Source organism: Phyllobates terribilis, unplaced genomic scaffold (assembly GCF_046119375.1).
Source record: "Phyllobates terribilis strain yellow unplaced genomic scaffold, ASM4611937v1 Scaffold_85__1_contigs__length_6476398, whole genome shotgun sequence".
NCBI classification, from domain to species: domain Eukaryota; kingdom Metazoa; phylum Chordata; class Amphibia; order Anura; family Dendrobatidae; genus Phyllobates; species Phyllobates terribilis.
In genome coordinates, this window is record NW_027362845.1 from 1,492,278 (window position 1) to 1,518,661 (window position 26,384).

Below are 26,384 nucleotides of genomic sequence, written 5' to 3' on the forward strand. Positions count from 1 at the left end.
GGGCATAATGGGGGCATTACACTGTGTGGGGGCATCATACATTCTGCATAAGGGGCATTACACTGTGTGGGGGGCATCATACATCCTGCATAAGGGGCATAATGGGGGCATTACACTGTGGGGGGCATCATACATCCTGCATAAGAGGCATAATGGGGGCATTACACTGTGTGGAGGCATCATACATCCTGCATAAGGGGCATAATGGGGGCATTACACTGTGGGGGGCATCATACATCCTGCATAAGGGGCATAATGGGGGCATTACACTGTGGGGGGCAGTAAAGGGGTCCTGTACTATGAGAACTATACGTTTCCTCCCTTCCTGTCTCCATAGTTGGGTCGTATGTATCTATTACAGGAAACAGAACAAAAACCTTATGATTCTTATAAAGGGGCAACACAAGACCCCAAAAGCGTCTCTGTGCTGAAGGGGTTAATGCCCCCTGCGCCCAGTAATGGGGTCTCCACATACCTCCACCTGCAGAGCCGCCACCACATATATGGCTGCTCTGTGCGCACAGGACCTGTGATGAGGTCACAGGAGGGGAGGAGTCAGGGGTCACATGATCAGGGGCCTCAGTGGATGCAGGACTCTGCTGTGCTGGTTGTCATGGTGCTGGATGAGCTGAAGTTTATGTGTGGGGTCAGGAGGGGTTTACAGTGTGGATGTCGCAGAGCCGCGTGTGTACGAGGTGTACGGAGCAGAGCCGCGTGTGTACGAGGTGTACGGAGCAGAGCCGCGTGTGTACGAGGTGTACGGAGCGGAGCCGCGTGTGTACGAGGTGTACGGAGCAGAGCCGCGTGTGTACGAGGTGTACGGAGCGGAGCCGCGTGTGTACGAGGCGTACGGAGCGGAGCCGCATGTGTACGAGGCGTACGGAGCGGAGCCGCGTGTGTACGAGGCGTACGGAGCGGAGCCGCGTGTGTACGAGGTGTACGGAGCAGAGCCGCGTGTGTACGAGGTGTACGGAGCGGAGCCGCGTGTGTACGAGGCGTACGGAGCGGAGCCGCATGTGTACGAGGCGTACGGAGCGGAGCCGCGTGTGTACGAGGCGTACGGAGCAGAGCCGTGTGTGTACGAGGCGTACGGAGCGGAGCCGCGCGTGTACGAGGTGTACGGAGCGGAGCCGCGCGTGTACGAGGCGTACGGAGCGGAGCCCCGCGTGTACGAGGCGTACGGAGCGGAGCCGCGCGTGTACGAGGCGTACGGAGCGGAGCCGCGCGTGTACGAGGCGTACGGAGCGGAGCCGCGCGTGTACGAGGCGTACGGAGCGGAGCCGCGCGTGTACGAGGCGTACGTAGCGGAGCCGCGCGTGTACGAGGCGTACGTAGCGGAGCCGCGCGTGTACGAGGCGTACGGAGCGGAGCCGCGCGTGTACGAGGCGTACGGAGCGGAGCCGCGCGTGTACGAGGTGTACGGAGCAGAGCCGCGCGTGTACGGAGCAGAGCCGCGCGTGTACGGAGCAGAGCCGCGCGTGTACGAGGTGTACGGAGCAGAGCCACGCGTGTATGAGGTGTACGGAGCGGAGCCGCGTGTGTACGAGGTGTACGGAGCGGAGCCGCGCACGTACGAGGCGTACGGAGCGGAGCCGCGCGTGTACGAGACGTTCGGAGCAGAGCCGCGCGTGTACGGAGAAGAGCCGCGCATGTATGCGAGGCATGTGGAGCTGCGCGTGTGCGAGGCGTGTGAACTCCGGTGATGACACCGCCCCTTTCCAAGGACATGACAGCTGATCTGTACAGCTGTCACATGCCCCTAACAGCCACAGGTGGAGTCGCGATCCTCCCATGGCAGTTAACATGTTTCAGGGAATATGTCACCCCCTGGGACCTATCAGACCTCTAATATGGGGATACAGGTGAAGTATGAATCTATACTTACCTGAATGTACCATATTAGAGGTCTGCTTGCTGTGTAATAGCTTTTTATTAAATTAGTTTTGGCAAGTTTCACGTCTGGGGGACGCGAAGAAATCCCCGCCTATTAGCTTACTTCCCATATCCCCCCTCCTCCCCAGCACGTCACAGGGGCCTGTGACGTGCAGTTCCCGGCCGGATCCCGCCGTCTGTGTAGACTTGTGGAGCAGGAAACTTGTGCGCAGGCGCCGGTGAGTCTCAATTGTGAAATTGCACTTTTTTTGCAATTTCACTGCACTTTGAATTTTTTTCCTGTTTTCCAGTACACAATATGGTAAAACCAATGGTGTCGTTCAAAAGTACAACTCGTCTCGCAAAAAACAAGCCCTCACATGGCCATATTGTCGGAAAAATAAAACTGTTATGGCTCTGGAGAGAAGGGGAGCAGAAAACGCAAAAATGGAGAAGCCCAAAGTGGTAAAGGGGTTAATATCAAATAATTATAAAAAGAAAATATTTGTTTTTATTTCTTTCATATCGGCATCGAAGAAAACCAGCGTATGGATCTTTTCCAGCCTGGGATCCTGGTTATCTGGGCCCATTCCATCCGGTGTTGTTCATATGGTGTGAAATCCCTTCCCAGATCCCCTGAATTCCTACATGGGATGTAAATTCCCTCAGGACCGACCCGCTGAATTCACGGCTTATCAATGAACATTTATATTTTGTTCATATTTATCCGGAACTTTTTGAAAACCGTCTAAATGGTTAACATTTCTGATTGTATCATTTATTTCAGTTAAATGTACAATATAGATTTTTGGCAATGTTCACACTCTGCATCTGAGGCTGAATGGTCCACAATGTACATTATATAATCATTGTCATATAGCATTTTATAGAGAAATTTATAAACATTTTGAAATATAATAAATAGATAGAGTGGAGACACGAGGGTCAGTGGGTGGTCTCATCTTTAGAAAACCATATGGACCAGGGCTCACACCACTGAACGCCCGATCTCCTTTCCCGTGAACATTACTCAGACCAGACAGGGTGAGGGTAACACAGTGCGGCAATAATTTATTGCCCCAATACCAGCCAGTCACATACAGTACAACCCCAGCAAGTACATGAGATGGTGCACATGACATAGTCTCACCTTTCCACTGGCTCTGAGCAGCTGTGACTTCGGAGCATCCAGGGCCGACTACCCCAACTTCTGGCCGGCAACCAGGGAGGAGGTAGCAGCAAGCTTAGGAAGCTGAGTGAGTGCAGTGAGGTATGTGGCCAGGTGACCTGATTGTCCCCAACCTGGATTCTCCAGTGTCTTCGAGGGTTCAGTGATGGTCAGTGGAGCAGATCTGTGTTCCTCCAGCTGGTTGGTGGCTTGCTGTAGAGTGTGTGGAAAAAGAGGCAGATCCTATTTTTCTTGGTCACAGCTGGTAGTCAGGTATTTTCCAACAGGATTGGGAGAAGGTCCTCTCTCATTGTCCAAGTGTTCATAGCCAGTCCTTCAATATTTGCATGAGAACAACCTTGAATGCACTAATACAATAGGTAGACAGGAAACTAACAATGATCAATGGGTCAGTTAGCATGTGCCTTTATTCCACAAGGAGAGCAGGACAATAAGCTGTAGGGGGCGCTATAATCTGTACACAGCAGCCATTCAAGATTCGAACAATTAATTACATCTACAACTAGAGTCACCGACAATAGCTCCTGTCCCTGTGCCGACTGACTAGCAATGCGTTTGGCAGAATTAAGAAGAAATGCTGTGTCCTCACATAGATATATGTAAATATACAACTATCTCTAAATATATATACATCTATATATGGATATAGACATAAAGTTCAAATGAAAACACAGTTTGAGGTATAAATTTCCACAATAAAACAAGTGTTGTGTGTATAAAGTCTTATTGAGAAGGATGTGTTCTTGTTAATCTCTGAGACTATAGAAGCAGAACAGAAGCTTCAGGCCAGAGTCACACTACACGGAGACAAAATCATTCCGATTCTCACTGATGAGAGTCACACGAGTTCTCCGTATGGTAATGCATGTGTAATCCGTGTGTAATGCGATGATGCGATATTTTCTCGCCCGTGTATCTGTATGACATCAGTATGCAATGCATTTATTTTCTCTGCAATCATTATTCTCCAATCATTTACAGGACTATTTACAGTGTTCTATGCTACAGAATGGTAATGTATCCATAAAAATTGGACGGCATACGGATGGTCCGTGTGGCGACCAATTTTTTTCTTACACCCATAGGCTTGCATTGTCGAGTCTCGCACGATATACGCGTACAATCACAGCATGCTATGATTTTGCATGAACGCCTAATACGCTTGAGAAAAAAAACGGTGATCTGAGCTGCCCCATAGAATAGGTAATGTCATTTTAACATTTTACAACCTTATCTGGCCATGTGGTGTGTGAGATATCATCAGACGCATCATGTTTCATTTATGATGGAGAGACTCTGAAAGTCACAAAGCCTATTTTTATAGGGCCATCAGGTGGCCTTTACTATTCATAAAGGGCCAGTCGTCGGCCATCACTATTCTTAGAGAGCCATCAGCCAGCTATGTTTTATTGTTCCCATTACTAAAGAGTGGGTCTCCTATACTGTTATTTTGTATGCAGTGATTGGCAGGGCTGCCCAAAATTTAGATGCACCCCAATACCTCTTTGAAGAGACTTAGAGGAGGGCCTCCTGAAAGCAATGTTCCCATTATTAGGAAGTGGGTCTCCCATTGTGTTTGCCTATGCAATGAATGCAAGGGCTCCCAAAAATTGGGAGGCACTCCAATGCCCCTTGGAAGAGACGTGGAGGAGGGCCTCATAAAAAAAATGTTCTTATTAGAAAGGAGAAGGCCTCCTATACTTGTAATGCCCATGCACTAAGTGTATGGGCTGACAAACATTTACTCCTGGGGGGTATACATGAACATACTGTATAAAAATTTTTTTTTATGGGCATCATAAACAGGGCCAGCTCCAGGTTTTTCTGGGCCCCGGGCGAAAGAGTCTCAGTGGGCCCCTTTAATACATACCACGATTCATGATGCACAGATACCGCAGAGAATATATATATATATATATATATATATATATATATATATATATATATATATAGTACAATGCAAAGATTTCACTTCTTACATTACATGAGCGATATCTATTGTAAATTCCGCAATAGCTCAGAAACCGGTGAATCGCTCCACACAGAATACTGGCCCCAATATAAGGCCCCATACGGAATACAGGCCCCCATATAAGGCCCCATACGGAATACTGGCCCCCATATAAGGCCCCATACGGAATACTGGCCCCCATATAAGGCTCCATACTGAATCCTGGCCCCCATATAAGGCTCCATACGGAATACTTGGCCCTCATACAGAATACTAGCGTCCATATAAGGCTCCATACGGAATACTGGCCCCCATATAAGGCTCCATACAGTATACTGGTCCCCTTCTAAAGCTCCATACAGGATACTGGCCCCCATATAACGCTCCATACACGATACTGGTCCCCTTATAAAGCTCCATACAGGATACTGGCCCCCATATAACGCTCCATACAGGATACTGGTCCCCCTATAACGCTCCATACAGGATACTGGCCCCCATATAATGCTGCATGCAGGCTGTTACCCCCCCACATAATGCCCCATACAGGCTGTCCCCCCCTTATAATGCTCCATGCAGGCTGTTACCCCCCACATAATACCCCATACAGGCTGTCCCCCCCCCCCCCTTATAATGCTCCATGCAGGCTGTTCCCCCCACATAATGCACTATGCAGGCTGTCCCCCCCCCCTTATAATGCCCCATGCAGGCAGTTCCCCACCTTATAATGCCCCATGCAGGCTGTCACCCCTCCTCTTTATAATGCCCCATGCAGGATGTACCCCCCCTCTTTATAAGGCCCCATGCAGGATGTCACCCCCCCTCTTTAAAATTCCCCATGCAGGATGTCACCCCCTCTCTTTATAATGCCCCATGCAGGATGTCACCCCCTCTCTTTATAATTCCCCATGCAGGATGTCACCCCCTCTCTTTATAATGCCCCATGCAGGATGTCACCCCCCCTCTCTCTATAATGCCCCATGCAGGATGTCACCCCCCCCTCTCTTTATAATGCCCCATGCAAGATGTCACCCCCCCATATTATGCCCCATGCAGGATGTCACCCCCCCCCCCCCCCCATATTATGCCCCATGCCTCCATACATTAAAAAAAAAAAAATCAAATACTCACCTCCCTCCTCCTCACCTGCTGCCCGCTGCTCGGGTCCGGACTCCAGCGTTGCCGGCGTCGTCCCGCTCTGCGCTCCCTGTGACGGCTCAGGGGAGCGCGCGGTGGAAAGACGTCACCGCGCCCTCTGACCTGAGACGTCACAGGGAGCGCAGAGCAGGAAGACAGCGGATCTGCAGAGGCACGGGGAGAGGTAAGTATCCGGCTGCCGGGGCCCTGAGCAAGCGGCGGAGAAGGGCGGGCGCTGACACCGCTCTCCTCCGCCCATAGCCCGGCGGGGTGCGCGACCACCAGTGGGCCCCCCTGCCTGCTCAGGGCCCCGGCACTTGCCCGGGTGCGCCGGGTGCTTACGCCGGCCCTGATCATAAACAACCTTTAAAAAAATGATGTGGATGTTGCATCACGGACCACGGTCACCCTGGTGATATGGTGGTGGAGGATGTGGAGAAGGAGGAGGACAAGAGCAAATAGCCAAAATCAGGAAGCGTATACCCATGTGTGGGTGTGAGGAGGTGCATGGGAATACACCTCTCAAGAAAAGACACTGGATTTGAGTTTATGTTACGCTGCTATCATTCGGTGGTGTTGAGAAGTCTGGCCCAATACAGCCCTTGTTCATTTTTATAAGAGTCAGCCTGTCAGCATTTTCAGTTGACAGGCGGATGCGCTTATCACTTATAATTCCACCAGTGGCACTAAAAACCCGCTCTGATAAAACGCTGGCGGCAGGGCAGGCCAGGACCTTCAAGGCATAGAGAGACAGTTCAATCAACGTTTCCAGCTTGGATACCCAATAATTATATGGCACAGAGGAATCACGGAGGACGTTGGTACGGTCAGCAAAGTACTCCCTCAGCATCTTCCCAAACTTTGCACTCCTTGTGAGAGTACCCCGCGCCTCAGGGCCTGTGCGATGGGAGGGGCTGAGAAAATTCTCCCAGAACTTTGACACTGTTCCCCTGCCTCTGCTGGATTGAAGTTGTGTCTCTTTCGCTTGTACTCCTTGGTTGTCCAATGAACTGTGACCCCTGCCCCCAGCGTTTTCAGATGGGATTTTTTTAAATAGTTCCGCAACAAGGGCCTTCTGGAATAGCCCCATTTTTGTAGACTTGTCCGCTCAGGAATAAGAGATATAAAGTTCTCCTTGTAGCGTGGGTCTAGAAGGGTCACCAACCAGTAATGACTGTCACCCAAAATTTTGAGAACGCGAGGGTCATGGGAAAGGCAGCGTAACATAAACTCAGCCATACGTGCCAGACTGCTAACAGAAAAGACTTCCATGTCCTCACCAAGAGGATGACTGACCATGCTCTCTTCCTCCTCTCAGTCCTCTGGCCATCCACGCTGAACAGACGGTATGACAGCTGTGCAGGTAGTACCATCTATAGCCCATGAAACTAGCTCCTGTTCTTCCTCCTCCTCCTCTTCCTCATTGTCACCCAATCCACATTGGGATGAGATGAGGCTGAGCTGTGTGTAATCACCCTGTATGGTTCCTTGCTCCATCTCATCGTGCTCCGCCTGCAATGCATCCTCTTTGAGTGTGAGCAGAGAGCATTTCAGAAGACAGAGAAGCGAGATCACCATACTTAACGGCGCATACTTTAACAAGCTGATCCGACAGCTCTGAGTAGGATTTGAGAAGCCACTGAACCACGAGGTTAAGCACATGGGCCAGGCATGGTACGTGTGTGAGTTCGCCTCGCCTCAGAGCCGCCACCAGGTTCCCGCCATTGTCACACACGACCATGCCTGGCTGTAGGTTCAGCGGTGTGAGCCACAGATCTGCCTGCTCTTTCAGAGCTGTCCACAACTCTTCAGCATTGTGTGGTTTGTCACCTAAGCGTATTAGCTTCAGCACAGCCTGTTGCCACATGGCCAAGGCAGTGCTACAGTGCTTCCAGCTTGTGACTGATGTGGTCATTTCGGAGATGGAGGCTGTAGAGGAGGAGGAGGCTAAGGAGGATGATGTGTAGGAGTTGTAGACTGTGGGGGCAACCCTGATTGACCTAGGGACCGCAATCCTTGGCGTCGGGAGGACGTGTTCCATCCCAAGGTCCGACTGGGTCCCGGCTTCCACTATATTAACCCAGTGTGCCATCAGCAAGATGTACCATCCCTGCCCACAAGCACTTGTCCACGTGTCCGCGGTTAGGTGGACTTTCCCAGTAAATGCGTTGTTGAGGGCACGGCTAATGTTTTGGGACACGTGCTTGTGTAATGCAGGGACGGCACACCGGGAGAAATAGTGGTGGCTGGGGACCGAGTACCGAGGGACGGCCGCTACCATCAGGTTGCGGAATGCTTCTGTCACCACAAGCCTAAAAGGCAACATTTCGAGAGCAAGCAGTCGTGAAATGTGAGAATTTAGTAGTGTGACCTGTGGGGTGTTGGCTGTGTATTTGCGCTTGCGTTGCAAGGACTGGGGTATGGACAAATGAACGCTGCCCTGGGACAAGGGCGTGCTTCCTGATGCTGCTACTTGAGAGTGTGCAGGGCAGGAGGCATCTTCGCATGCACCATGGACAGGGTATTGGCTTGCATGCCCAACAGCGGAAGAAGCAATAGTGCCACCCACAGACACTCTTCCTGGATCCTGGGGTTCGGCCCACAAAGTCGGGTGCTTTGCTGCCATGTGCCTGATCATGCTGGTGGTGGTCAGGCTGCTAGTTTTGCCACCCCTGCTGAGGCTGGCCTGGCAGGTGGTGCAAATGGCCTTTTTGGGGTTATCAACAGAGTCTTTAAAAAACAACTAGACTCGGGAAGACCTAACTGGCAACTTCCTTTGTGTTGGTGTTAAGGGGAACGGTTGCCTGCCTTCTGTCTGCGGCCACCACACTGCTTCTTCCTGCCTGTTGGGGTGATCTGCCTCCCTCCCCATGTGTGCTGCTGTCCTCTCTCTGCATGTCCTCCTGCCAGGTTGGGTCAGTTACTATATCATCCACCGCCTCGTCTTCCACTTCCGCACCCTGGTCCTCCTCCTGAATTTCTGGCATTTGTGTCTCATCATCGTCCACCTCTTGTGACACTTTCCCACCGTTGCCTTCGTGTGACCGTGGCTGCTCAAATATTTGGACATTGCTACATGCAATCTCCTTTTGCCCCGCTTCAAGTGGTCCGGGCGAGAGGCCCGAATGTGTGGGATCATTTGTCTCTGGGCACTTGGCATGGTGGGAGGAAGGAGGATCAGGGTGAGGAATATGCGGTCCAGACTCACGGCTACTGAGACTTGACCGTGTGGAAGACAGGGTGGTGGTGGTGGCTAAGTGACTGGAAGCATTATCCGCTATCCAATCAACAACCTTTTGACACTGCTCTGGGTTCAGTAGTGGTGTGCTGTGGTCCCCTAGGAATTGGGACAGGAAGGTCAGGCGAGAAGATGCGGGTGTTTGTTGTGGCACAATTTCAGCTTGCCCACAGCCTCGACCTCGGCCTCTGCATACACCATCACCATCACGTCCAGTTCCCCTTCCCTTGCCACGCATCTTGCCCATTTTAAATGGATGACAATATCTTCCACGCTCACTACAAATGGCTGAATTTGGAGCGAAGTTATATGTAGTCCGTGTGATGAAAAAAACACAGTTTTAAATACCTGGCCTGTAGGTAACTATTTTGAACAGCAAACCGGTGCCAAAAACTTTGCTGACATACTGAAAAAAAATTTGAATGGAGGCCAAAAATGGCAGTATTTTCAGCGCAATTATATGTGAATGTGATCCGTGTGACGGAGAAACCACAGTTTTAAATACCTGGCCTGTAGGTAACTACACTGCTCAAAAAAATAAAGGGAACACTTAAACAACAGAATATAACTCCAAGTAAATCAAACTTCTGAGAAATCAAACTGTCCACTTAGGAAGCAGCACTGATTGACAATCAATTTCACATGCTGTTGTGCAAATGGAATAGACAATAGATGGAAATTATTGGCAATTATCAAGACACCCTCAATAAAGGAGTGGTTCTGCAGGTGGGGACCACAGACCACATCTCAGTACCATTGCATTCTGGCTGATGTTTAGGTCACTTTTGAATGTTGGTTGTGCTTTCACACTCGTGGTAGCATGAGACGGACTCTACAACCCACAGAAGTTGCTCAGGTAGTGCAGCTCATCCAGGATGGCACATCAATGCAAGCTGTGGCAAGAAGGTTTGCTGAGTCTGTCAGTGTAGTGTCCAGAGGCTGGAGGCGCTACCAGGAGACAGGCGAGTACACCAGGAGACGTGGAGGGGGCCGTAGGAGGGCAACAACCCAGCAGCAGGACCGCTACCTCCGCCTTTGTGCAAGGAGGAACAGAAGGAGCATTGCCAAAACCCTGCAAAATGACCTCCAGCAGGCCACAAATGTGCATGTGTCTGCACAAACGGTTAGAAACCGACTCTATGAGGGTGGTATGAGGGCTCGACATCCACAGATGGGAGTTGTGCTCACAGCCCAACACCGAACAGGACTCTTGGCATTTGCCACAGAACACCAGGATTGGCAAAGTCGCCACTGGCGCCCTGTGCTCTTTACAGATGAAAGCAGAGTCACACTGAGCACATGTGACAGACGTGACAGAGTCTGGAGATGCCGTGGAGAGCAGTCTGCTGCCTGCAACATCCTTCAGCATGACCAGTTTGGCAGTAGGTTAGTAATGGTGTGGGGTGGCATTTCTTTGGAGAGCCGCACAGCCTCCATGTGCTCGCCATAGGTAGCCTGACTGCCATTAGGTACCGAGATGAGATCCTCAGACCCCTTGTGAGACCATATGCTGGTGCGGTTGGCCCTGGGTTCCTCCTAATGCAGGACAATGCCAGACCTCATGTGGCTGGAGTGTGTCAGTAGTTCCTGCAAGATGAAGGAATTGAAGCTATGGACTGGCCCGCTCGTTCCCCAGACCTGAATCCGATTGAGCACATCTGGGACATCATGTCTCGCTCCATCCACCAATGTCACGTTGTACCACAGACTGTCCAGGAGTTGGCGGATGCTTTAGTCCAGGTCTGGGAGGAGATCGCACAGGAGACCATCCGCAACCTCATCAGGAGCATGCCCAGGCATTGTAGGGAGGTCATACAGGCATTTGGAGGCCACACACAATACTGAGCCTCATTTTGACTTGTTTTAAGGACATTACATCAAATTTGGATCAGCCTGTAGTGTGCTTTTCCACTTTAATTTTGGGGGTGACTCCAAATCCAGGCCTCCATTGGTTAATAAATTTGATTTCCATTGATGATTTTTGTGTGATTTTGTTGTCAGCACATTCAACTTTGTACAGAACAAAGTATTCAATGAGAATATTTCATTCATTCAGATCTAGGATGTGTTATTTGAGTGTTCCCTTTATTTTTTTGAGCAGTGTATTTTGAACAGCAAATGGGTGTCAAAAACTTTGTTGACACACTGAAAAAAAATTTGAATGGAGGCCAAAAATGGCTGTATTTTCAGCGCAATTATATGTGATCCGTGTGACGGACAAACCAGAGTTTTAAATAGCTGAATTTTTAGCGCTGTAATAAGGAAAGGACCTGGTTGTATTCTGCAGTGCCAACAAGCACATGGCGCAGAAAAACGGGGTTCTCTGGATTGCTTTTTAAGCAAATAATGAGGATTAAGATCCACCAAAAAATTATTCCTGGCCCCTGAGACCTGGGCCTTCTTCTAGAAATATCTAACAGCAGCAGAAGGCAGAATTGGAATGGAGCCTCTTGTGCTATATGCACTGCAGTCTGCTATATACACTGCCTGTCTGCCTATATACACTGCCTGCCTGATATCTCTGCAGATGGATTAGTCCTCAGGACTGTTTGTTGAGATGGATATGTGTAATGTACTTGTTTTCTTCCTACACTACCTAATACACAACCAAATCTCTCCCTAGCTCAGCAGCACCTCTCCCTACACTGACTGATTGCGGAGTAGACTGATGAGCACAGCGGCGCCAGGTCTGATATAGACCTGATAACGCTGTGCGGCCAGCCAATCACTGTAATGCCACAACCAACATGGCTGCGGCATTACAGTGAGTGGCAGGCAATCCCTGCATGTTGATTGGCACTCAAAAAAGGGCGCCAAACATGCAGGGAGGGGACCCAAGCATCCGCCCGAGCATATCGCAAGTACTCGGCGAGCTCCGAGCATCTCGAGTACTGAGATGCTCGGGCGAGTACTTGCGAGTATGCTCGATCATCACTAATTCAGAGGACTTTATTCACACAGATACAGAGGACTTTAATTCACACAGATACATAGGACTTTATTCACACAGATACAGAGGACTTTTCAGGTTATTATTTGAGGCATTGTTATCAGCGACTAGGTATTGTAGCTAATCAGAAGTGCAGATACAGAACACGATGTCCAAGAGACACAGTGACTGTGCCGTCAGCGCACAGGACAGATTACCGTTTTTCCTGCTTTCAGACAGCTATCTATATATCTATCTATTTATTTATCTATCAGTCTATGTATCTATTATCTATGTATCTATCTAATATCTGTATATCTATTTATCTATCAGTTTATGTATCTATCAATTATCTATCTGTTATCTGTATATCTATCTATCCATGTATCTACTCCAAAAATAAAGGACTGCACTCCCTGTAGAAAACATAATGTGGTTTAATGGCCCATAAGGGCTAGTGGCGATGTTTTGGCTCCGATTTGAGCCTTTCTCAAGCAGTGAATAAGTGAAGTTACATCATATAAATAAAGTCATCCGTCAGATAATCAATGATATAAATAAAGTGCATAAGTGCTTTACAGAACCAAAATGCCTAGTACAAAAGACATGTGCAAACCTCATTGTATATTTATAAATAAAGTGCTGGTGATACACGGATTGCAGATTTACACAAAACACACATTACATTTAATTGCAATCAAGTACCAGATGCGTAGCTTTCAATAATATAAGATAACATGACTCACCCCATTGGATCATACAATATAGCGCCAAAACTTAGTGTCTATCAAATGCTACCGCACATGTCAGAGTCAGCGCCAGGAAGTGTCCTGGCCGGGCATGTGCTCTAAGCGCCTGTGTGTATCCTGCGCCATGTATGTTGAAGTAAGAATCTCAAATAGTACTGCGCATGTCACAGGCTGCTTCAGCATCACAGGAAGTGCTGCGCCTGACACAGACTGTCAAAAAATTCCCACGTAGCAGTAGTGCCGTAAGTGAGGTCGCGCTCCTGTCAGTGTATCGCGGCTGCACAATAGAAACGTCACATTTTCTGATGTGGCCGTTCTATTCATGAGATCGATGTGGGACACTTGGGATTATATGGACTACGGTGGACAGGTGAAGATTATGGTCGTTTATTATTTTATCTTTATTTCAGGAGACAATGGCTTCGGGGATTAGGTGTAAGGTGAGTATATGGCGTGTTTTTATTTTTTGTAGGGGTCGAAGACATCGGGGACAGGGTGTAGGTGAGTATAATGTGTTTTTTTTATTTGAATTCTTTTTATTCATTTCGACATTTGTTTTTTTTACTTTCAGCACAGGCGCCGCTGACAAGAGACTACTGCTTCCATCCAGCGGAGCCTGTGCTCCCTACTTTCTATGACAGCAGGTGCCGGCTGATGGGGGTAGTAGTCACATCAGCTGGCGTCTATGACCTGCAGTAAGCTTTTTACTGTAGGTCACTGTCACAGCTGTGGGATCATGCTGACATCTGTCAGCATGATGCCACAGCGCTCTTACCGTGGTAACTATGTTACCGCCAATCAGAGCCTGTGTTTCCTGCGCTGTCACGCAGATGACAGCCCGGGAAACACCCGAACCTGGACCCGAACAGTAACACGGACTTCCCGAGGAAGTCCGTGTTCAGGGTCCGTGCCCGAACAGTAGTTGTTTGGTATGGACCCCAAACTTTACTGTTCGGGATCGCCCATCACTTTTCATAATCTCTATCTACGTACCACCACCATATTCCAGGAGAATCATACATACAATTCTCACTATTATTGCCGGCTTCTCGTAAATCCCCTATATTATAATAAGGTACTTTAAAGCACACGTCAGCAGGATTGTGCTCAATAAACTATATACACTGTCTGGTGGGCGACATTACACTGATTAACATGATACCTTGGTTGATGAAATCCGTCCTGTGGTTCTTGTGTAACCTTTACTTTCAGCTTGGAGATAATGATATGCTTGTGCTCCAGGGTGGCCTGTGGAGGGCGCTCTATCTGGTGCTCTGCTTATATATTCATCTGTATTCTCTTATGACAGCTCACTGATCATTCACTGACCTGCCTTCTATTTTACATAGCCCCGCACTACTAGATGCATTATGTAGAACAGGAGCAGACATAAAACACTCTTCCAATTTTTCACAAGCCCAATAGCATCTGGTGACGAAACCTTCATATCTGCCCCCTTCCATGTGATGACAATATGAGGTTCAGCAATCTGAGAAAAAAGCCTAATGAATTTCCTATAATAGTTGGCGAATCCTATAAAACGTCGCAACACTTTCAGGTCACCTGGTTGGACCCAATCTATTATGGCTTTCACCTTCCCAGGATCCATCGTAAACCCATCAGCCGATAAAATGACCCCCAGGAATGAAACTTCCTGAACAGAAAAAATACATTTCTCAATTTTAGCAAAGAAAGAATTCTCCCTCAATCTTTCTAATACAACACGGACATGTTCCTGGTGAGAATCCAAATCAGGAGAGAAAATTCTATATCATCAAGATAAATCACAAGAAATCTCCCAAAGTAATCAGAGAAATATCATTCAGAAAGTTGTGAAATCCTGTTGGTGCATTGGAGAATCCGAATGGGAGGACGAGATTATCGAGTAAACCCTCAGACGATAAAGACGCCGATTCCCACTCATTACCCGTCATGATGCGGATCTAATTGTAATAAGCCCCTCTAAGGTCAAGGTCAGAAAACCATTTATCCCCAAAGGCTGATTATATAGCTCAAGGATGAGTGGAAGTGGGTATGTATTCTTGATTGTGCTTTTGTTCGGTACTTGGAAATTGAGGCAAAAACGGAGACCCCCATCTTTTTTTTTTTTAAAGAAAAAATCCAGTAGCCCCAGAGGAGGAGGAAGGACGGATATGACCCTTCTGTAAACTTTCCTTTACATAATTTTTCATGGAGGTCCATTCAGGTCCAGACAAATTGTACAGGCGAGCTCAAGTTAATAGAGAGAAGTTGTGTCAATGGTTTATAGTACCCCGAAAAAATATATATGTATAACCATTAGTCTATGAATCTACCACTTGGGTACTTCACACCACCATGGAAGCGGTAAGTGGTTCCCTACAGAAAACACTCATCATATAGAAAATGTACTCATGAACCAAGATGCATAAAATATAACAATGCTTTATTAAATACAAGATAAAATACATTACAATAAAAAATACAGTGGGAAACCACAAGATGGCGCCACAAACCCACAATATAATAATAACAATAATAATCTTTATTTATATAACGCCAACATATTCCGCAGCGCTTTACAATTCACAGGTTCATATACAACAGTCATAAGTAACATAGCTAAAGATAATACAATAATTAAAGCAAAGACAATGACGATCCTGCTCGCAAGAGCTTACGATCTATAAGTATTTTATGCATCTTGGTTCATGAGTACATTTTCTATATGATGAGTGTTTTCTGTAGGGAACCACTTACCGCTTCCATGGTGGTGTGAAGTACTCAAGTGGTAGATTCATGGACAAATGGTTATACATATATTTCTTCTATAGTCTAACATTGAGTTATTAGGGGCTGGCAATACCACCCACAAGAAGGTGATGTATATACTCTATTGATACCTTACAACGTGTCTATGTACTTGCTGGGACAGCAGAGACTTCTGCAGGTTCCTATAATAGTGTCTGACACTGGGTTCCCACTTGATGATTAATCCTGGCGATATAGAGATCCAGTATCTGGTTTTACATGATTCCATATTGTGGGTTTGTGGCGCCATCTTGTGGTTTCCCACTGTATTTTTTATTGTAATGTATTTTATCTTGTATTTAATAAAGCATTGTCATATTTTATGCATCTTGGTTCATAAGTACATTTTCTATATGATATGAGCTTTAGGTAATTTAGCATTAGGGACAAGATTAATAGCACAATCATAAGGACGATGGTGAGGAAGTATCTCCGCCTCTTATTCCGAGAACACATCTCTGAAGTCCATCAGGTACCACGGCCGACCCTCCAGACTAGAGGAGCAAATTTGTACCGACTTTAGACATTTCTTATCACAATTTCCTTCTGACACCAATCAAGAACAGCAAGTGCTTCACTCTGTGCTCCACACTCACTACTTCCGTTATCTACGTTCTGCTCCGAATACACATAATCGTATACACGCGGCTCCGCTCCGTACACCTCGTACACTCGGCTCCGCTCCGTACACCTCGTACACACGCGGCTCCGCTCCGTACACCTCGTACACACGCGGCTCCGCTCCGAACACCTCATACACACGCGGCTCTGCTCTGTACACCTCGTACACACACGGCTCTGCTCCATACACCTCATACACACACGGCTCTGCTCCATACACACGCGCATAGCTCCCAACTGTACCGGATTCCGCGGGACTGTCGCGCTTTGAGGGCTAAGTCCCGCGTCCCGTCACGGCTCAGCTGTTCTCCCAGCTGCGGAGGGTGGTGGTGGGGGGGTTGCGGAGGTGGAGCAGCGGGCACAGGTAGTAGCCGACAGCTGCAGCTACCACGTGTGTCTGCTGCTAAAGTGAATGAATATTCACTCCTCTCCATGCCCATGGGAGTGGAGAGTAGTGAATATTCATTCTCCTTAATAGCGCACACTGTTGATCGTAGCCGTTGGCTTCTGCTGCAGCTCTGCGATCCTGTGTGCTCGCTATTAGAGAGAATGAATATTCACTCTTCTCCACTCCTATGGGCATGGAGAGGAGTGAATATTCATTCCCTTTAGTAGCGGGCACAAAGGATAGCTGAGCCGCATTAGGAGCTGTGGCCGTGCTGACAGTGCGCAATAAGAAGGAGAATGACTATTCACTCCTCTCCACTCCCATATCCCGGCGTGGAGAGGAGTGAATATCCTCGCAACTCACCTCGGCGTCTGAGGGCGCATGGCAGTGATGTCATGCGCTGCTCAGATGTTGAGATCAGCTACTGACAGACAGCATGCAGCGCTGGAGCAGAGGGGAGGAAGGAACGTGTGTAGAAGTGTTTATCTTTTTCATGTGTGCAGTGATGGGGGGGCCATGCATACCAGGATTGGGGATGAGGGGGCCATGCATACCAAGATAGGGGGGCCATGCATATCAAGATTGTGGATGAGGGGGTTATGCATACCAGGATTGGGAATAAGGGGGCCATACATACCAGGATTAGGGATGAGGGGGCCATACATACCAGTATTGGGGGATGAGGGGGCCATATATACCAGGATTGGGTCTGAGAGGGTCATATATACCAGGATTGGGACTGAGGGGGCCATGTATACCAGGACTGGGTCTAAGGGGGCCATGCATATCAGGATTGAGTCTGAGTGGGCCATATATGCCAGGATTGGGGATGAGGGGGCCATGCATGCTAGGATTGGGGATGATGGGGCCATGCATACCAGGATTGGGTCTAAGGGGGCCATGCATACCCTAATTGAGTCTGAGGGGGCCATGCATACCAGAATTGGGGCTGAGAGGGCCATGCATATCAGGATTGGGGCGGAGGGGGCCACGCATACTAGGATTGGGGCTGAGGGGGCCATGCATATCAGGATTGGGTCTAATGGGGCCATGCATACCAGGATTGAGTCTGAGGGGGCCATGCATACCAGGATTGGGTCTAAGGGGGCCATGCATACCAGGATTGAGTCTGATGGGGCCATGCATACCAGGATTGAGGATGAAGGGTGATATGCATACCAGGAATGGGGATGAGGGGGCCATGCATACCAGGAATGGGGATGAGGGCAGTCTGCTGAATGCCCCTCATTACCAGCGCCCCTGTGACAACTCCTCCTGCCAGGGGAGAAATAAATGGTAAATGGGTGTGGAATGGGGTGCGGCCAGGGGCGTGGCCAAAAATTGCAGAGGGATCTATCCCTCTTTCTCTTCTTCAAAAGTTGGGAGGTAGAAGAGTGCGCGCTCCGCTCCTTATACCTCGTACACATGCGTGCTCCGTACAACTTACAAAGACACGGCTCTGCTACATCCACACCTCATACATGCGGCTCCGCTATGCACGCCTCGTACACGTGCTGCTCCACTCCGCACGCCTCGTACACGCGCGGCTCCGCTCCGGACACGCGCGGCTCCGCTCCGTACACCTCGTACACGCGCGGCTTCGCTCCGTACACCTCGTACACGCGCGGCTCCGCTCCGTACAACTCGTACACACGCGGCTCCGCTCCGTACACCTCGTACACGCGCGGCTCCGCTCCGTACACCTCGTACACGCGTGGCTCCGCTCCGTACACCTCGCACACGCGCAGCTCCGCTCCGTACACCTCGCACACGCGCGGCTCCGCTCCGTACACCTCGCACACGCGTGGCTCCGCTCCGTACACCTCGCACACGCGCGGCTCCGCTCCGTACACCTCGTACACGCGCATCTCCGCTCCGTACACCTCGTACACACACGGCTCCGCTCTGTACACCTCGTGCACACACGGCTCCGCTCCGTACACCTCGTACACACACGGCTCCGCTCCGTACACCTCGTACACACGGCTCCGCTCCGTACACCTCGTACACACACGGCTCCGCTCCGTATACCTCGTACACACACGGCTCCGCTCCGTACACCTCGTACACACAAGGCTCCGCTCCGTACACCTCGTACACACGGCTCCGCTCCGTACACCTCGTACACACGCGGCTCCGCTCCGTACACCTCGTACACACGCGGCTCCGCTCCGTACACCTCGTACACACGCGGCTCCGCTCCGTACACCTCGTACACACGCGGCTCCGCTCCGTACACCTCGTACAAACGCGGTTCCGCTCCGTACACCTCGTACAAACGCGGCTCCGCTCCGTACACCTCGTACACACGCGGCTCCGCTCCGTACACCTCGTACAAACGCGGCTCCGCTCCGTACACCTCGTACACACGCGGCTCCGCTCCGTACACCTCGTACAAACGCGGCTCCGCTCCGTACACCTCGTACAAAGGCGGCTCCGCTCCGTACACCTCGTACAAACGCGGCTCCGCTCCGTACACCTCGTACAAACGCGGCTCCGCTCCATACACCTCGTACAAACGCGGCTCCGCTCCGTACACCTCGTACACGCGCGGCTCCGCTCCGTACACCTCGTACACGCGCGGCTCCGCTCCGTACACCTCGTACACGCGCGGCTCCGCTCCGTACACCTCGTACACGCGCGGCTCCGCTCCGTACACCTCGTACACACGCGGCTCCGCTCCGTACACCTCGTACACACGCGGCTCCGCTCCGTACACCTCGTACACACGCGGCTCCGCTCCATACACCTCGTACACACGCGGCTCCGCTCCATACACCTCGTACACACACGGCTTCGCTCCGTGCACCTCGTACACACGCGGCTCCGCTCCGTACAACTCGTACACACGCGGCTCCGCTCCGTACACCTCGTACACGCGCGGCTCCGCCCCGTACACACGCGGCTCCGTTCCGTACGCCTCGTACACACGCGGCTCCGCTCCGTACACCTCGTACACTCGCGGCTCCGCTCCGTACACTTCGTACACGCGCGGCTCTGCTCCGTACACCTTGTACACACACAGCTCTGCTCCGTACACCTCGTACACACACGGCTCCGCTCCGTACACCTCGTACACACACGGCTCCGCTCCGTACACCTCGTACACACGCGGCTCTGCTCCGTACACCTCGTACACGCGCGGCTCCGCTCCGTACACCTCGTACACGCGCGGCTCTGCTCCGTACACCTCGTACACACAAGGCTCCGCTCCGTACACCTCGTACACACGGCTCCGCTCCGTACACCTCGTACACACGCGGCTCCGCTCCGTACACCTCGTACACACGCGGCTCCGCTCCGTACACCTCGTACACACGCGGTTCCGCTCCGTACACCTCGTACACACGCGGCTCCGCTCCGTACACCTCGTACAAACGCGGCTCCGCTCCGTACACCTCGTACAAACGCGGCTCCGATCCGTACACCTCGTACAAACGCGGCTCCGCTCCGTACACCTCGTACAAACGCGGCTCCGCTCCGTACACCTCGTACAAACGCGGTTCCGCTCCGTACACCTCGTACACACGGCTCCGCTCCGTACACCTCGTACACACGCGGCTCCGCTCCGTACACCTCGTACACACGCGGCTCCGCTCCGTACACCTCGTACACACGCGGTTCCGCTCCGTACACCTCGTACACACGCGGCTCCGCTCCGTACACCTCGTACAAACGCGGCTCCGCTCCGTACACCTCGTACAAACGCGGCTCCGATCCGTACACCTCGTACAAACGCGGCTCCGCTCCGTACACCTCGTACAAACGCGGCTCCGCTCCGTACACCTCGTACAAACGCGGCTCCGCTCCGTACACCTCGTACAAACGCGGCTCCGATCCGTACACCTCGTACAAACGCGGCTCCGCTCCGTACACCTCGTACAAACGCGGCTCCGATCCGTACACCTCGTACAAACGCGGCTCCGCTCCGTACACCTCGTACAAACGCGGCTCCGCTCCGTACACCTCGTACAAACGCGGTTCCGCTCCGTACACCTCGTACAAACGCGGCTCCGCTCCGTACACCTCGTACACACGCGGCTCCGCTCCGTACACCTCGTACAAACGCGGCTCCGCTCCGTACACCTCGTACAAACGCGGCTCCGCTCCGTACACCTCGTACAAACGCGGCTCCGCTCCGTACACCTCGTACAAACGCGGCTCCGCTCCGTACACCTCGTACAAACGCGGCTCCGCTCCGTACACCTCGTACAAACGCGGCTCCGCTCCGTACACCTCGTACACGCGCGGCTCCGCTCCGTACACCTCGTACACGCGCGGCTCCGCCCCGTACACACGCGGCTCCGCTCCGTACACCTCGTACACTCGCGGCTCCGCTCCGTACACCTCGTACACACGCGGCTCCGCTCCGTACACCTCGTACACACGCGGCTCTGCTCCGTACACCTCGTACACACGCGGCTCTGCTCCGTACACCTCGTACACACGCGGCTCTGCTCCGTACACCTCGTACACACGCGGCTCTGCTCCGTACACCTCGTACACACGCGGCTCTGCTCCGTACACCTCGTACACACGCGGCTCTGCTCCGTACACCTCGTACACACGCGGCTCTGCTCCGTACACCTCGTACACACGCGGCTCTGCTCCGTACACCTCGTACACACGCGGCTCTGCTCCGTACACCTCGTACACACGCGGCTCCGCTCCGTACACCTCGTACACACGCGGCTCCGCTCCGTACACCTCGTACACACGCGGCTCCGCTCCGTACACCTCGTACACACGCGGCTCCGCTCCGTACACCTCGTACACACGCGGCTCCGCTCCATACACCTCGTACACACACGGCTTCGCTCCGTGCACCTCGTACACACACGGCTCCGCTCCGTACAACTCGTACACACGCGGCTCCGCTCCATACACCTCGTACACGCGCGGCTCCGCCCCGTACACACGCGGCTCCGTTCCGTACGCCTCGTACACACGCGGCTCCGCTCCGTACACCTCGTACACTCGCGGCTCCGCTCCGTACACCTCGTACACGCGCGGCTCTGCTCCGTACACCTTGTACACACGGCTCCGCTCCGTACACCTCGTACACACGCGGCTCCGCTCCGTACACCTCGTACACACGCGGCTCCGCTCCGTACACCTCGTACAAACGCGGCTCCGCTCCGTACACCTCGTACAAACGCGGCTCCGCTCCGTACACCTCGTACAAACGCGGCTCCGCTCCGTACACCTCGTACAAACGCGGTTCCGCTCCGTACACCTCGTACAAACGCGGCTCCGCTCCGTACACCTCGTACACACGCGGCTCCGCTCCGTACACCTCGTACAAACGCGGCTCCGCTCCGTACACCTCGTACAAACGCGGCTCCGCTCCGTACACCTCGTACAAACGCGGCTCCGCTCCGTACACCTCGTACAAACGCGGCTCCGCTCCGTACACCTCATACAAACGCGGCTCCGCTCCGTACACCTCGTACAAACGCGGCTCCGCTCCGTACACCTCGTACACGCGCGGCTCCGCTCCGTACACCTCGTACACGCGCGGCTCCGCCCCGTACACACGCGGCTCCGCTCCGTACACCTCGTACACTCGCGGCTCCGCTCCGTACACCTCGTACACACGCGGCTCCGCTCCGTACACCTCGTACACACGCGGCTCCGCTCCGTACACCTCGTACACACGCGGCTCCGCTCCGTACACCTCGTACACACGCGGCTCCGCTCCGTACACCTCGTACACACGCGGCTCCGCTCCGTACACCTCGTACACACGCGGCTCCGCTCCGTACACCTCGTACACACGCGGCTCCGCTCCGTACACCTCGTACACACGCGGCTCCGCTCCGTACACCTCGTACACACGCGGCTCTGCTCCGTACACCTCGTACACACGCGGCTCTGCTCCGTACACCTCGTACACACGCGGCTCTGCTCCGTACACCTCGTACACACGCGGCTCTGCTCCGTACACCTCGTACACACGCGGCTCTGCTCCGTACACCTCGTACACACGCGGCTCTGCTCCGTACACCTCGTACACACGCGGCTCTGCTCCGTACACCTCGTACACACGCGGCTCCGCTCCGTACACCTCGTACACACGCGGCTCCGCTCCGTACACCTCGTACACACGCGGCTCCGCTCCGTACACCTCGTACACACGCGGCTCCGCTCCGTACACCTCGTACACACGCGGCTCCGCTCCATACACCTCGTACACACACGGCTTCGCTCCGTGCACCTCGTACACACACGGCTCCGCTCCGTACAACTCGTACACACGCGGCTCCGCTCCATACACCTCGTACACGCGCGGCTCCGCCCCGTACACACGCGGCTCCGTTCCGTACGCCTCGTACACACGCGGCTCCGCTCCGTACACCTCGTACACTCGCGGCTCCGCTCCGTACACCTCGTACACACGCGGCTCTGCTCCGTACACCTTGTACACACGGCTCCGCTCCGTACACCTCGTACACACGCGGCTCCGCTCCGTACACCTCGTACACACGCGGCTCCGCTCCGTACACCTCGTACAAACGCGGCTCCGCTCCGTACACCTCGTACAAACGCGGCTCCGCTCCGTACACCTCGTACAAACGCGGCTCCGCTCCGTACACCTCGTACAAACGCGGTTCCGCTCCGTACACCTCGTACAAACGCGGCTCCGCTCCGTACACCTCGTACACACGCGGCTCCGCTCCGTACACCTCGTACAAACGCGGCTCCGCTCCGTACACCTCGTACAAACGCGGCTCCGCTCCGTACACCTCGTACAAACGCGGCTCCGCTCCGTACACCTCGTACAAACGCGGCTCCGCTCCGTACACCTCATACAAACGCGGCTCCGCTCCGTACACCTCGTACAAACGCGGCTCCGCTCCGTACACCTCGTACACGCGCGGCTCCGCTCCGTACACCTCGTACACGCGCGGCTCCGCCCCGTACACACGCGGCTCCGCTCCGTACACCTCGTACACACGCGGCTCCGCTCCGTACACCTCGTACACACGCGGCTCCGCTCCGTACACCTCGTACACACGCGGCTCCGCTCCGTACACCTCGTACACACGCGGCTCCGCTCCGTACACCTCGTACACACGCGGCTCCGCTCCGTACACCTCGTACACACGCGGATCCGCTCCGTACACCTCGTACACACGCGGCTCCGCTCCGTACACCTCGTACACACGCGGCTCCGCTCCGTACACCTCGTACACACGCGGCTCCGCTCCGTACACCTCGTACACTCGCGGCTCCGCTCCGTACACCTCGTACACTCGCGGCTCCGCTCCGTACACCTCGTACACTCGCGGCTCCGCTCCGTACACCTCGTACACTCGCGGCTCCGCTCCGTACACCTCGTACACTCGCGGCTCCGCTCCGTACACCTCGTACACTCGCGGCTCCGCTCCGTACACCTCGTACACTCGCGGCTCCGCTCCGTACACCTCGTACACTCGCGGCTCCGCTCCGTACACCTCGTACACGCGCGGCTCCGCTCCGTACACCTCGTACACGCGCGGCTCCGCTCCGTACACCTCGTACACGCGCGGCTCCGCTCCGTACACCTCGTACACGCGCGGCTCCGCTCCGTACACCTCGTACACGCGCGGCTCCGCTCCGTACACCTCGTACACGCGCGGCTCCGCTCCGTACACCTCGTACACGCGCGGCTCCGCTCCGTACACCTCGTACACGCGCGGCTCCGCTCCGTACACCTCGTACACGCGCGGCTCCGCTCCGTACACCTCGTACACGCGCGGCTCCGCTCCGTACACCTCGTACACGCGCGGCTCCGCTCCGTATCCCTCGTACACGCGCGGCTCCGCTCCGTACACCTCGTACACGCGCGGCTCCGCTCCGTACACCTCGTACACGCGCGGCTCCGCTCCGTACACCTCGTACACGCGCGGCTCCGCTCCGTACACCTCGTACACGCGCGGCTCCGCTCCGTACACCTCGTACACACGCGGCTCCGCTCCGTACACCTCGTACACACGCGGCTCCGCTCCGTACACCTCGTACACTCGCGGCTCCGCTCCGTACACCTCGTACACTCGCGGCTCCGCTCCGTACACCTCGTACACTCGCGGCTCCGCTCCGTACACCTCGTACACTCGCGGCTCCGCTCCGTACACCTCGTACACTCGCGGCTCCGCTCCGTACACCTCGTACACGCGCGGCTCCGCTCCGTACACCTCGTACACGCGCGGCTCCGCTCCGTACACCTCGTACACGCGCGGCTCCGCTCCGTACACCTCGTACACGCGCGGCTCCGCTCCGTACACCTCGTACACGCGTGGCTCCGCTCCGTACACCTCGTACACACGCGGCTCCGCTCCGTACACCTCGTACACACGCGGCTCCGCTCCGTACACCTCGTACACACGCGGCTCCGCTCCGTACACCTCGTACACACGCGGCTCCGCTCCGTACACCTCGTACACACGCGGCTCCGCTCCGTACACCTCGTACACACGCGGCTCCGCTCCGTACACCTCGTACACACGCGGCTCCGCTCTGTACACTCGCGGCTCCGCTCCGTACACCTCGTACACTCGCGGCTCCGCTCCGTACACCTCGTACACTCGCGGCTCCGCTCCGTACACCTCGTACACTCGCGGCTCCGCTCCGTACACCTCGTACACACGCGGCTCCGCTCCGTATCCCTCGTACACGCGCGGCTCCGCTCCGTACACCTCGTACACGCGCGGCTCCGCTCCGTACACCTCGTACACGCGCGGCTCCGCTCCGTACACCTCGTACACGCGCGGCTCCGCTCCGTACACCTCGTACACGCGCGGCTCCGCTCCGTACACCTCGTACACGCGCGGCTCCGCCCCGTACACCTCGTACACGCGCGGCTCCGCTCCGTACACCTCGTACACACGCGGCTCCGCCCCGTACACCTCGTACACACGCGGCTCCGCTCCGTACACCTCGTACACACGCGGCTCCGCTCCGTACACCTCGTACACACACGGCTCCGCTCCGTACACCTCGTACACACACGGCTCCGCTCCGTACACCTCGTATACACGCGGCTCCGCTCCGTACACCTCGTATACACGCGGCTCTGCTCCGTACACCTCGTACACGCGCGGCTCCGCTCCGTACACCTCGTACACATGCGGCTCCGCTCCGTACACCTCGTACACACACGGCTCTGCTCCGTACACCTCGTACACACGCGGCTCCGCTCCGTACACCTCGTACACGCGCTGCTCCGCTCCGTACTCCTCGTACACACGCGGCTCTGCTCCGTACACTTCGTACACGCGCGGCTCTGCTCCGTACACCTCGTACACACGCGGCTCCGCTCCGTACACCTCGTACACGCGCGGCTCCGCTCCGTACACCTCGTACACACACGGCTCTGCTCCGTACACCTCGTACACACCCGGCTCTGCTCCGTACACCTCGTACACACGCGGCTCTGCTCCGTACACCTCGTACACACGCGGCTCTGCTCCGTACACCTCGTACACACGCGGCTCTGCTACATCCACACTGTAAACCCCTCCTGACCCCACACATAAAC

The 26,384-nt window shown here is 53.8% G+C and overlaps 2 pseudogenes; one reads left to right on the top strand and one right to left on the bottom strand.

Annotated features, from left to right (window-relative positions):
- LOC141197659 (uncharacterized) overlaps window positions 1-536 on the bottom strand; it is a 43,239-nt pseudogene extending 42,703 nt beyond the window's left edge.
- Window positions 1-26,384, top strand: part of LOC141197627 (uncharacterized) — a 188,091-nt pseudogene that overhangs the window by 96,604 nt on the left and 65,103 nt on the right.